The following is a 12,708-nucleotide window of genomic DNA, read 5'->3' on the forward strand; positions in this document are numbered from 1 at the left end:
CTCAAGTTAGTAGCGTTAGCTCTGCGGCTAATCTTGGATTACCCTGAACTAAATCAATGGCTAGGTTATAAAGCATTAGAGTAGTTTTTACTGCACATAGAAGTAGCCAAACAACGGGAGCATTTCGGGAGCATATGACCAAAACCCAGGCAATTTCTAGCCCTTAAGGAATCAAATAGTCTGCCATGGCTATAGGCTAGATGCTAACGCTAAAACGGTGCGGGCTTCTACCGGTGCGGGACGGGACTATCATTCTGAGAGCTGACGATGATTTGTTTACTTGGTAACACGTAACACCCCCCCCCCCCCCCCCCCCCCCGCTGATGAAAATGAAAGTCATACCGTCAAATACCGTGCACCGGGGTATTATAACATAAAGGTTTGCCGGTTTGAAAATAAGGATACCGCCCAAGCCATATTGTATGGTAACTCAGTTACTTCTATTCTGCATCGAACATTGTACATATGTCTATACTGAACACTGTGACCTCTATTTTTACTTCTATTTTACATGCTATACTATTTTATTTCATACTATCTTGTCTAACACAGTCTCTGGAGCGAAACAGTAAGAAGCATTTTGTATAAAAGTATTCTGTACTTCTGTATGACAACTATTAAAGAAACTTGAACTTGAACTTCCCCGCTACTAATGTGTAGTGATTCTGCCCAGCACCTAGATCAGTCATCTGCACATGCAACTTCCACCTCCAGGTGTTAGTTAAGCATTACATCACGCGCAGGAGTGGTTTGTGACCAATAAACCATGCCTAGGGGTGGTCGTTAGGCCCGAGGCGCAGCCGAGGGTCGTTAGACCCCCCTAGGCATGGTTTATTGGTCACAAATCACGACTACAAGTGGTGTAAAGCTTTTATACAACTGCCAGATTCATCCAACCTTATTTCTATACAATAAACACACATTAATCGAAGATTTATTGAAAAAACCATCCGCCAGAAAAAGTAGTTCCCACAACTACAAAAAAGACAAGTTGCCTCCATGTGGAAGCAGCTTGAAGTGCATCCAACCAAACTAACACATCCAACTGTGTATTATTGGAATGATTGAGAGAAGTTGCCTCATGTGGAAGCAGCTTGAAGTGCATCCAACCAACTAACACATCCAACTGTGTATTATTGGAATGATTGATTGAAAATTTTATTACCAGATGCAGAATGGGTACAATACAGTACGGCTCAATACACACAATTGTTAAGGGAATGCAGACCTACTTTCCATAGAACTTCATTCTTAGATGCTTCTATATAAAGTAGGTAAAACAAATTAAAAGGTTTTCTTTGCCCTATAGGAAAAAAACGTTTTCTTCGCCCTATTTTTTTATTTATTTCTTTTAGCCTAAACTTAACCAGTTGGAAACCAGGGGTACAGTAATAAAATTAGCAATCAACCAATCAATCAATTCAATAGACCATGCTCACTTAAAACAGCGCTGCTTCTCTCTCAGTCTGACTCCCCCGCTGTTGCAGACAGGAGTGTGTGTGTGTGTGTGTGTGTGTGTGTGCGTGTGTGTGTGTGTGTGTGTGTGTGTCACAGTGTGTGTGTGTGTGTGCGTGCGTGTGTGTGTGTATGTGTGTGTGTGTGTGTGTGTGTATGTGTGTGTGTGTGTTTGTGGGTACGCCAGCGTCGGACAGTGTGAGAGAGAACGCTGCAGTCAGTAGAAAGTAGGAAGGAAGAAATTTAAATCAATCAATTAATCAATCAATCAATCCGCGATTTTTCTTTTGTTCTAGATTGACTCAAGACCCATCAATTACATCATCCAACATTGTTTAAAGGACTAACACATTCCCCTTGACAGAATCGCTTCATATTTAGTCGTTATGGTGCTTTCAACATAACCATTTGTTGTCCGCGATCTTGTTTTCTCCCGGAGTGAGCCGGGGAGTGATATGTGATTCGGTTGTGGGCGGGTCCTGAGCCCAGGACCGTGGATTGTTGCCAATAAAGACGTGTAAATGGCCAATCAGAATCGAGAAATTTGCATGCCGTTGTATAATCCTCTGTAAGCCACTCCCACATATCCTGCTCTTCAAAAGTAAACAGAAACCAGTCCATCTCATCTTTGTAGAGCATGTAGTTCATCTCATCTTTGTAGAGCATGTAGTTCATCTCATCTTTGTAGAGCATGTAGTTCATCTCATCTTTGTAGAACATGTAGTTCATCTCATCTTTGTAGAGCATGTAGTTCATCTCATCTTTGTAGAACATGTAGTTAATCTCATCTTTGTAGAGCATGTAGTTCATCTCATCTTTGTAGAACATGTAGTTCATCTCATCTTTGTAGAACATGTAGTTAATCTCATTTTTGTAGAGCATGTAGTTCATCTCATCTTTGTAGAACATGTAGTTCATCTCATCTTTGTAGAACATGTAGTTAATCTCATCTTTGTAGAGCATGTAGTTCATCTCATCTTTGTAGAACATGTAGTTCATCTCATCTTTGTAGAACATGTAGTTCATCTCATCTTTGTAGAACATGTAGTTCATCTCATCTTTGTAGAACATGTAGTTCATCTCATCTTTGTAGAGCATGTAGTTCATCTCATTTTTGTAGAGCATGTAGTTAATCTCATCTTTGTAGAGCATGTAGTTCATCTCATCTTTGTAGAACATGTAGTTCATCTCATCTTTGTAGAACATGTAGTTCATCTCATCTTTGTAGAGCATGTAGTTCATCTCATCTTTGTAGAGCATGTAGTATTTTGTCGCATCTTTGTAGAGCATGTAGTTAATCACATTTTTGTAGAGCATGTAGTAGTTAATCTCATCTTTGTAGAACATGTAGTTCATCTCATCTTTGTAGAGCATGTAGTTCATCTCATCTTTGTAGAACATGTAGTTCATCTAATCTTTGTAGAGCATGTAGTATTTAATCTAATCTTTGTAGATCATGTAGTAGTTCATCTCATCTTTGTAGAACATGTAGTTAATCACATCGTTGTAGAGCATGCAGTTAATCTCATCTTTGTAGAACATGTAGTTCATCTAATCTTTGTAGAGCATGTAGTTCATCTAATCTTTGTAGAACATGTAGTTCATCTCATCTTTGTAGAACATGTAGTTCATCTAATCTTTGTAGAACATGTAGTTCATCTAATCTTTGTAGAGCATGTAGTATTTAATCTTTGTAGAGCATGTAGTTCATCTAATCTTTGTAGAACATGTAGTTCATCTAATCTTTGTAGAACATGTAGTTCATCTAATCTTTGTAGAGCATGTAGTATTTAATCTTTGTAGAGCATGTAGTATTTAATCTTTGTAGAGCATGTAGTATTTAATCTAATCTTTGTAGAGCATGTAGTAGTTCATCTCATCTTTGTAGAACACGTAGTAGTTCATCTCATCTTTGTAGAGCATGTTAGTAGTTCATCTCATCTTTGTATTTATATTTCATTCCATGTTTGGCTAAATTGTTGTATTGTCTTCTTTTCAGCAGCCACATGTTGCTCATAAAGGAACAACATGAAGCTGTGGGTTTTAACCTGTGATCTTCACCCTGACAAGGAATCTTTGGTTTTGTCTGCACACTAATATTATTCAAGAAAACTGTATGGTGTACAGTACCCAGTATAGTCATCTCAGTCCAGCAATGTAAGGTACCTTTCTTATCTTATGCTGCTTTTGGGTTGTGGTCAAACTGAAGGGACACATACATTTATCTATAACAGGGTTGGTGAGATCGATGCTTAACTCCTATCTCACACCTTGTTTTAGCTGGGATGTAGACGTTTCATTAGCCAGGATTATACACACCAGGGGCCAGTCGAATTCAATGCTTAATGAATATAGTATTGTTATCAACATTAGCATTCGGTGGCACCACACACACACACACACACACACACACACACACACACACACACACACACACACACACACACACACACACACACACACACACACACACACACACACACACACACACACACACACACACACACACACACACACACACACACACACACACACACACACACACTCTGCTTCTGGACTAAGTCTGTCAGCAGGCTCACATTTAAGAGGCATCAAAAGCAGGACGGCGCGGGGCCCTCGGTGAGGCCCTTCTTTAATAATTAAGGACAGCCGAGGCCCCGGAGGATGAAAAGAACCCTCTGTCACTGGAAATTAGCTGCTGTTAGTTTAGACTGACCTCCACCCCCTTCCCCTTCCCCCTCCCCCTTCCCCCCTCCTCACAAACACACACACACACACACACACACACACACACACACACACACACACACACACACACACACACACACACACACACACACACACACACACACACACAGCCCATATAGGCTCTTCCTAGGAGATGTCAGCCGAGGTGAGTTATTGCAGCACCTCTTGTTCTCTGATGTGAAACTTTTGAGTGGAAGTTGTCTTTGTGTCCTTTTCTTTTTTTTGTATTTTATTTTTTTATTATTTTTTAAACATAACATAAAATTAGACACACAAGCATTAACAGTAAACATCCAATGTAAATCACAGGACTATACATTCCATTTGAATCAATATAAATGTAGTTTACGAGATATATACCTAATACTTGCTATCTAATACAATACATACATATGCTCTTGCTCGCTCTCCCGCCCCGGACCCCCACTTGGATAATCCATCCATTTTCATTAGTTTCTAACCAGGCACTACAATTCATATGCTAGCCTTTATTCTCTCCACCACTTCTAACCAGATTGCAATGTTGGTTTCACTGACACCTAAAATTCTTGCTGTAGATATCTCTAGATAAATCACATCGAGATAGGTAAGAACCCATACCTTCCGGCACATTTTATCCGGTTGAATCCATCGTGATGATATCAGCTTTTTAGCAGCTGTGAGACCGGATAAAACTAGTCTCTTTAGCTGTATAGGGGCTGCAAACTGAAAAACATCATTCAACAGCAATACAGAGGGGTGTACAGGTATGTTCAGAAATAAGAATTCTGATAATTGCTGGGTCACTTCTTCCCAGAATATCTTAACCGGTGGGCAATCCCAATACATGTGCATAAATGTACCCTCATCCCCATTTGTACATAAGGAACATAGAGAATCTTGTCTAAGTCCCATTCTGTTCAATCTTATAGGAGTCAGGTATGTCCTATGAATATAATTAAGATTAATTTGTTGATGGTCCGGGTTGCGTGACGCAATTCGAACGTTTGCCCAGACTTCTTGCCAATCAAAATCTATTTCCAAGTCTGGTATATCCCTCCTCCAGACTGAGTCTAGGGGAAGGATTCCATACGAAGACATTAGTAAGTGATGATAAAAATCAGATACGAAGCCTCTCGATGTCTCTCTTTCATAGAAGAATTTGTGATATCTGTGGTGCTCAATTGGTATCCTTAATGGGACTCCATGAGCCTTCAAACATTCCAATAACTGTGCGTAAAAATAATATGTGGAACTGGTGAGGTTAAATTTGTTATGTATATCTTGATAGCTACAAAAACCCTGTTTGTTGAAAACATCTCCCAATGTATGTATGCCCTGCTTTTCCCATTTGGGGTATCTGATAGGTCGTTTTCCAATAAGGAGTGCATTGTTATTGAATAGGGGAGTATGGCTATGCCATTTATGTTGGTTCGAATATTTTTTGTGTGTTTCACGCCATATCCGGATCACATGTGTAATAAGGGGGCCAAATTTCAATTTGCATTGCTTAATTGATAATATGGTGTATACTATGTCCTGCAGTCTATGTGGTGCTACTATATTTTCTTCTAAGTTTCTCCAGGATACAGATGCTTGGGAGTCAAACCAGGTTGTCAGTGGTCTTAAAGAGTACGCTTTAAAATAGTGGTAAAAGTCTGGAAATGCTAAACCTCCGTCGGCTTTGTTTCTCTGTGCGGTGGATCTTTTTATTCGTGGAGGTTTGTTATTCCAAATAAATGTATATGCGGTGGAGTGTAATTTTTTCCAGTAACCATCAGGAGGGGGTAACGGTAACATTGAGCTAATGAAGTTGATTCTAGGTAAAACATCTATCTTAACTATTGATACAGTACTCTGGCCTGTACTGAGTTTTTAAGTTTGGACCACCTGTCAAAGTCGTATTTGATCTTATCTTGGAATTTTGTGTAATTGTACTTCACCGTTTGGCTTATAGTAGGGAATACCTCAACTCCTAAACATCTGAAGTGTTTTACCATTGGTATTTTTTCTGGAAGGAGTATATTCTTTGCAGGGGCATTAAGTGGTAGGAAGGCCGATTTTGGCCAATTTATCCTAAATCCCGATAGATTGCCAAAGTCATCAATCAACTTGAGAAGATGAGGAATTGAGGTGGTAGGGTTTTGCATGAACAATATTACGTTGTCCGCATATAAACTAATATGATGTTGTGTGCCCTTAATTGCGATTGGTTCTATGGATTGGGATTGTCTTATATATTGTGCTAAAGGCTCTAATGATAAAGCGAATAGCCCGGGACTAAGAGGGCAACCCTGTCTGGAAGAGCGCGATACCGGAAAGATTTCGGAGGTGATTATACCTGTTGTAATCATGGCTGATGGGTCTTTGTATGATACTTTTATCATATCAATGAATCCTTTTCCTAACCCCATCCTTTCTAGTACTGCCCATAAATAAGACCATTCCAACCTATCAAAGGCTTTCATCGCATCCAGGGACAGCATCGCTATAGGTGGGGTGTCATCCTTGCTGGCATCTAGCACGTGTAATAACCGTCTTATATTATCCGTGATCAAGCGGCCTCTTATGAAGCCAGTCTGATCAGGATGAACTAAAGACGTCATATGCTTTTGAAGTCTGATGGCTAATACCTTGGAATACAGCTTGATATCGGTTCCGAGGAGGCTCAAGGGTCTATAACTACCGCAATCGGTGGGGTCTTTGTCTTTTTTAAGGAGGACTGTTATGAGTGCAATATTGTCGATCTTATGGAAATTCCCCTCCTTGATTGAGTATAAAATCATATTAAGTAATAGGGGTCCAATTACATCCCAGCATGAGAGGTACATTTCTGGTGGGATACCGTCCCTTCCAGGAGTCTTACCACTTTGCATTTCAGATATAGCCTCCCTAAGTTCATCTAGTGTGATGGGTGTTTCTAACTGTTTAGCGTCATCCTCTGATAGTTTAGGTAGGTTAATTTGATTAAGATATATGTCCATTTTGTTTTGATCGAAGGCCATTTCTGATTTGTACAAGTTGGAGTAAAACTTTTTGAATGTCTCGTTGATTTTTTTAGGGTCTGTAACAGGGGAGGAAACTAACTTTTTGGCTTACCAGCCAACTGGCGGGTATCTGATTTTTTTTACCAGCCAAATAGATTTTTTACCAGACAAAAAAAATCGCTAATTGTGATAATTACTTCTTTGTACGTCTTCGTCTAAATTGATTTTCAATCATAGTAAATTAATCACACTGTCTCTACTCTTCAAAATATTACATCATTAAATCACATATTAACATGAAAGAGGGAACTATTCTGGACTGGGTTGGGCTGAACTGGGCAGTGAAAGATGCTGGGTTGGGCTGGTCTAGGTTATACTGAATGATGAATTGAAAATGAATTGAAAATGGGGGACCCTGATGTAAACAAGACGAAAGTCTTTCTCTGGTCTGCATCCCCTTAACAATTGCATGTATTGAGCCGTACTGTACTGTACCCATTCTGCAATCTGTTAAATAAAGTTTTCATTCATCACAGCTCAACTACTAGGAATGTGTGTCTGACTCTTAAGTGCAGGAAATATTCATCAGAAAGGGGGGACATGATGGAGGGAATGGAAAGAGCAGGTTTGACAGGAGCAGGGTTGAAGGGATTGATTGATTGAAAAGTGTATTAACAGATTGCAGAATGGGTACAATACAGTACAGTTCAATACATACAATTGTTAAGGGGATGCAGACCAGAGAAAGACTTTCGTCTTGTTTACATCAGGGTCCCCCATTTTCAATTCATCATAACATATTGGAGTGTGGAGGAAGTGGACAAGGCATTAAGCAAACAGGACTGAAATGGGGGACCCTGATGTAAACAAGACTAAAGTCCTTCTCTGGTCTGCATCCCCTTAACAATTGTGTGTATTGAGCTGTACTGTATTGTACCCATTCTGCAATCTGTTAATAAAGTTTTCAATCAATCAATCAATACTGGGTTGGGCAGTGAAAGAACCAAGCATTTCACTGTAATGTAATAGCTAAATAAAACAACTTGAACTTGACTTGTTACATTTGCACTCTGGTTGTATGCCAAATGTATTCTGGTTGTACTGTACTTGTGCTGTAAGATGACAATACATTGGAACCGAATCGACAACGCTAGGGGTTCAGCAGGTGTGTTCTGAATGCCAAATATGACAACATCACCGTTGTGAAGGGCATATGGGCGAGTGGTGATATGCTGGGAAACCCGGTAATAATAAAATGTCACTCGGCTGCATTTAAGCAAAGCCGCTCAGTATAGTCGTCCACTATGTTGAATGCGCGTTATGGTAGCTTGTTACATGCTAGGTAGCTAGCCGGCTAATGCTGGTTGACTTGAGTGAGCCTCACGCCCACTTGTCATTCTCATCCGACTCGAAGGAGACGCGTCGCGTGCTGTTGTTCGCCCCCATGTCAGACCGCACCGATATCCGAAAGCGACGACTCTACATGCAATTATTTTCATCCACTCATGTGTTTTTGTAAGTTTGTCTACGTTGTCAAGCCGGTGACAGGAGTCTGTAGGTCCGCTCGCAGTGATCTGTCCACTTCCCCTAGATGGGCGGCATCTTCTAGAAAACGAGTGTTCATTGGAGGAGCTTAGAGCGCATCTGTACAACGATGATGTTCATTGGTTATGGTCTGATTATTATGTGGCGCAAATGGGAGGAATCAAGGGGGGAGTCAGAGTTCGGTTTGTGCCAGTGAGCGAATCAGCAGATTGCAGAATGATTTTTTTGTTTTGTTTTGTAATTACTAGTACTCGCCAGACTGGCGAGTGCTCTTCATGAATTACTCGCCAAACGTAAAAAATACTCGCAATTGGCGAGTAAAGTGGCCTAATTTCCTCCCCTGGTCTGTAACAAGTCCTTGCTGGGCCTTAATAGTAGGGATATCTGCAAATTTTGCGTTGGCTCGTATCTGCATAGCTAGTAGGTGACTTGGTTTAGAACCATGAAAGTAATAATGTTGTCTTGTGCTACGTATTTGAAATTCAGATTGTTGTTTTAAAATGGCGTTAATCTCTTTTTTTAACACATTAATTTGAGATTCCAATCGAACCGAGTAGTTGTATTGTAAAGAGGAAAATAACGTAGAGTAAAGCGTTTCCAGCTCTGCCAGTTTTGAACAACGATTCTTGCGTATTTTGGAGGAAAAGACCCCTGTGAAATCCTTGATAAATCCCTTTACCGACATCCATAATATTCTGGGGTCCTGTACCGATTGCGCATTCTCCAGCAGGAATTCAACAAGAGCTTCTTTGAATTGTGTATTGAATTCATTGTTTTTCAGCAATATCGAGTTAATTCGCCATCTTGGGGCTCGGGATGACAGTATACCAAATGATCCTTTTAGGACTAAATAGCTGTGCATTGGGTACCATTTCCACGTCATAGTTATCAAATAGTCTAGGGGATGCAAAAACATAATCTATTCTGGAGAATGTCTTGTGTCTTGTAGATCGACAAGAGTACTTTCGGGCCGTTGGGTTGAGTGATCGCCATAGGTAATTTACACCTGTATTCTTAGACCAATCCTTTAGTGCATTAGATGAATTTTTCTGATCATTGGAAATGGTGGGATAAGATTTATCCTTCCCGGGATCCCAAATGGCATTAAAATCCGCGCCAATTATAAATGAGTATTCAGGCAAGTTTAACATTGTTCTGGTAAGTGTAGTGTAGAAGTTAGCCTCGTAAAAATTTGGGGCATATGCCGCTACCAACGCTATTTTCCTGTTACTGTATACAATTTTAGCTATGGTTATCCGACCATCTGTATCAGACCATACTTCCTGCAATTCAATATTCAACTTCCGTTTCGCGACTATAGCAACTCCACGGGATCTCGTTCCAAAGGAAGTGTGGCTAATGTTATGATATATGTTGTCCGCTAGCATACGGCAGCCGTGGTGTTGAGCGCGTGCTCCGTCACTGGTTTTGATACGGCAGCCGTGGTGTTGAGCGCGTGCTTCGTCACTGGTTTTGATACGGCAGCCGTGGTGTTGAGCGCGCGCTCTGTCACTGGTTTTGATACGGCAGCCGTGGTGTTGAGCGCGTGCTTCGTCACTGGTTTTGATACGGCAGCCGTGGTGTTGAGCGCGTGCTCCGTCACTGGTTTTGATACGGCAGCCGTGGTGTTGAGCACGTGCTTCGTCACTGGTTTTGATACGGCAGCCGTGGTGTTGAGCGCATGCTCCTTCACTGGTTTTGATACGGCAGCCGTGGTGTTGAGCGCGTGCTCCGTCACTGGTTTTGATACGGCAGCCGTAGTGTTGAGCGCGTGCTTCGTCAGTGGTTCGCTTGCCCTCACCTGTACCTTTCCAGACACTAGAGAGGATGACTGCACATCAGGGGTGAGACGTTACAGTAGAGGTGCCAGTGCAAGTTCACGCCCCGGGGCACAGTGTGAACAGTTCACGGAGCCCCAGCGAAGACAAAGATTGATGATTCCTAGGGGTTCAAGCGCGGGTCAATGATTGGCGACCTGCCCATCGCTCCCTGCTCATCCACCCCCATACTTCATAGAGATCTTGTCTCTCTTCGATGTTCTTGATTTTGTTTCTGTCTATATACACAAGGCAGCGGAGGAGAACAAGAGTCTGTGTGTATCGAATTAAAAGACAAGCTGGTATCTGCCCTGCTGTCATCCCAGTCAGACTGTCTGATGTAGATGTACGTCCACCTCTCGCTTGTCTGAGCAGAGAGATATTAGGGATTAATATAGGGCTGTCTTAAATACTTTGAAGCTTCGTTCGATGGGCATGGGATTCGAATGGGAAAATAAAATTCGAATATATTATATAAAAAATTCAAATCTATGTATTAAAAAAAAAAAAAAATTGTACCTGCAAAATCAACTCTGCCTCTCTTTGTTAACTACAACAAGCAATGCTGTTTGTTATTTAAGATGAGTTCGGACTGTGCACTGACAGATTTGTGTTCATTGTGCTGCTTTTATAAAGCCTCAAATTACGGCTTACAATATTTCATGAAAGCAAAGTGTTTCGTTTGTCTAAGATTTAAAAAGGTTTAAACTTTACAGCACTGACAATTCTCTATAGTATTTTTTATAGTGTCCCAACCCATATAAAAACATGTCTTAATAAAAAATTAAGTTGAATTCTGCCTTTGTCTCTATTAACTACATATACATATTTATATAATTGTTTGCTTTAAAGACGAAGCTTGCAACATAATTATGTAATGTAATGTTGTTGGCTGTGTAACGGAGAGCAGCCGCCCAGGCAGCGCAGCTCCTGACTGATTATTAATTTAATTAATTAATCCAATCTAATCCACTTTATTTATAGAGCACATTTAAAAACAACAAAGTTGAACAAAGTGCTGTACAAGTCCCACAACATAATTTTTTTTATCTCGAAGCTTCGAATTAAAATCGAATCTCGGCCCCGAAGCTTCGAATGCCAAAAAAAATTCGAAGGTCAGCCCTAGATTAATACCATGTAGGGCTCAGGAGGACGGTACAACACAGTCTTGGATGATGTATGTTATATAAGTTATTATATATATATAAGATGCACAAGAAGCCACACACATCACACGCACACGCACACACACACATCACATCACACACATCACACATACACACACATACATCACCTTCCATACCCCCTCACCCCCCACCCCACCCCTTCGACTCTGTTATGAAAACCATAAAAGGTCATCCATCACATTACGTGACTTCTTCACAAATTATCAACTTTCCCCCAATGCTCAAAGGCTTGATTATCACCTGTAAATCTCTCTTGAAGGGAGGGAGTGGAGGGCTGAGCTCATAATATAACTAACACAGGCCACACTTCACACCTAGTAATTCTCCCCCTCTAAAACACCCAATTAGGGGACATCATATGCTCTGGTACAGTGTGTCCAGGTGTGGAGAGGCAGCCTCTCATCTGCTGCCAGAGAGTTAAGTGTCAGCAGCACGCGTCCCAGCACAACACCAAGCCTTGTTTCTTTTCTTAAGGCACTCGGCCCGGACGGCCCGGAGACAAAGGACCCCTCTCACAGGGCTCCGGCGGCTGTGGCGGTCCCTCCTCCTCCTCCTCTCTTTTCCAAACACCCCACCTCCCCGTCTCTCTCTCCTTTTCTCTCTTCCTGTCATCACAAGGCTCTGTCAACGTCTAGATAGACTAGCGCGCTCCATCTTTAATCAGCGCCCTGTCATCGCTTATATCAGCCTGCCCACACTGCATTCCATACTGTCACACACACACACACACTCATGCTGTGGGGACAGTGCAGAGGAGAGAGCCGTCTCTTGTCATTAAAGACACGGCACGGAATTCCTGTCTAAAGCAGCTTTACTTTGATCAACTCCCTATTGAACATCAGGATCCCTGGTTGACCATTTTACATTTGGAATTCATCGCAGCGTTGAAGTGATGCTCCCTTAAGCTTGGCAATAGTAAGACTCTATAGGCGTACAGTGAGGCTATTATCTCAAGCAACGCCCTCTTTTCCTTGATCCTCCAATTACAAT

The 12,708-nt window shown here is 41.3% G+C and overlaps 1 protein-coding gene across 1 annotated transcript in view; it reads left to right on the forward strand.

Moving 5' to 3' along the window:
• The window catches only part of cep112 (centrosomal protein 112), a 395,959-nt gene that overhangs the window by 140,939 nt on the left and 242,312 nt on the right, over positions 1-12,708 (forward strand). The gene's annotated exons all lie outside the window — the stretch shown is intronic.

The sequence above is a fragment of the Notolepis coatsorum genome (assembly GCF_963971535.1).
Source record: "Notolepis coatsorum genome assembly, chromosome: 14".
Lineage (NCBI taxonomy): Eukaryota > Metazoa > Chordata > Actinopteri > Aulopiformes > Paralepididae > Notolepis > Notolepis coatsorum.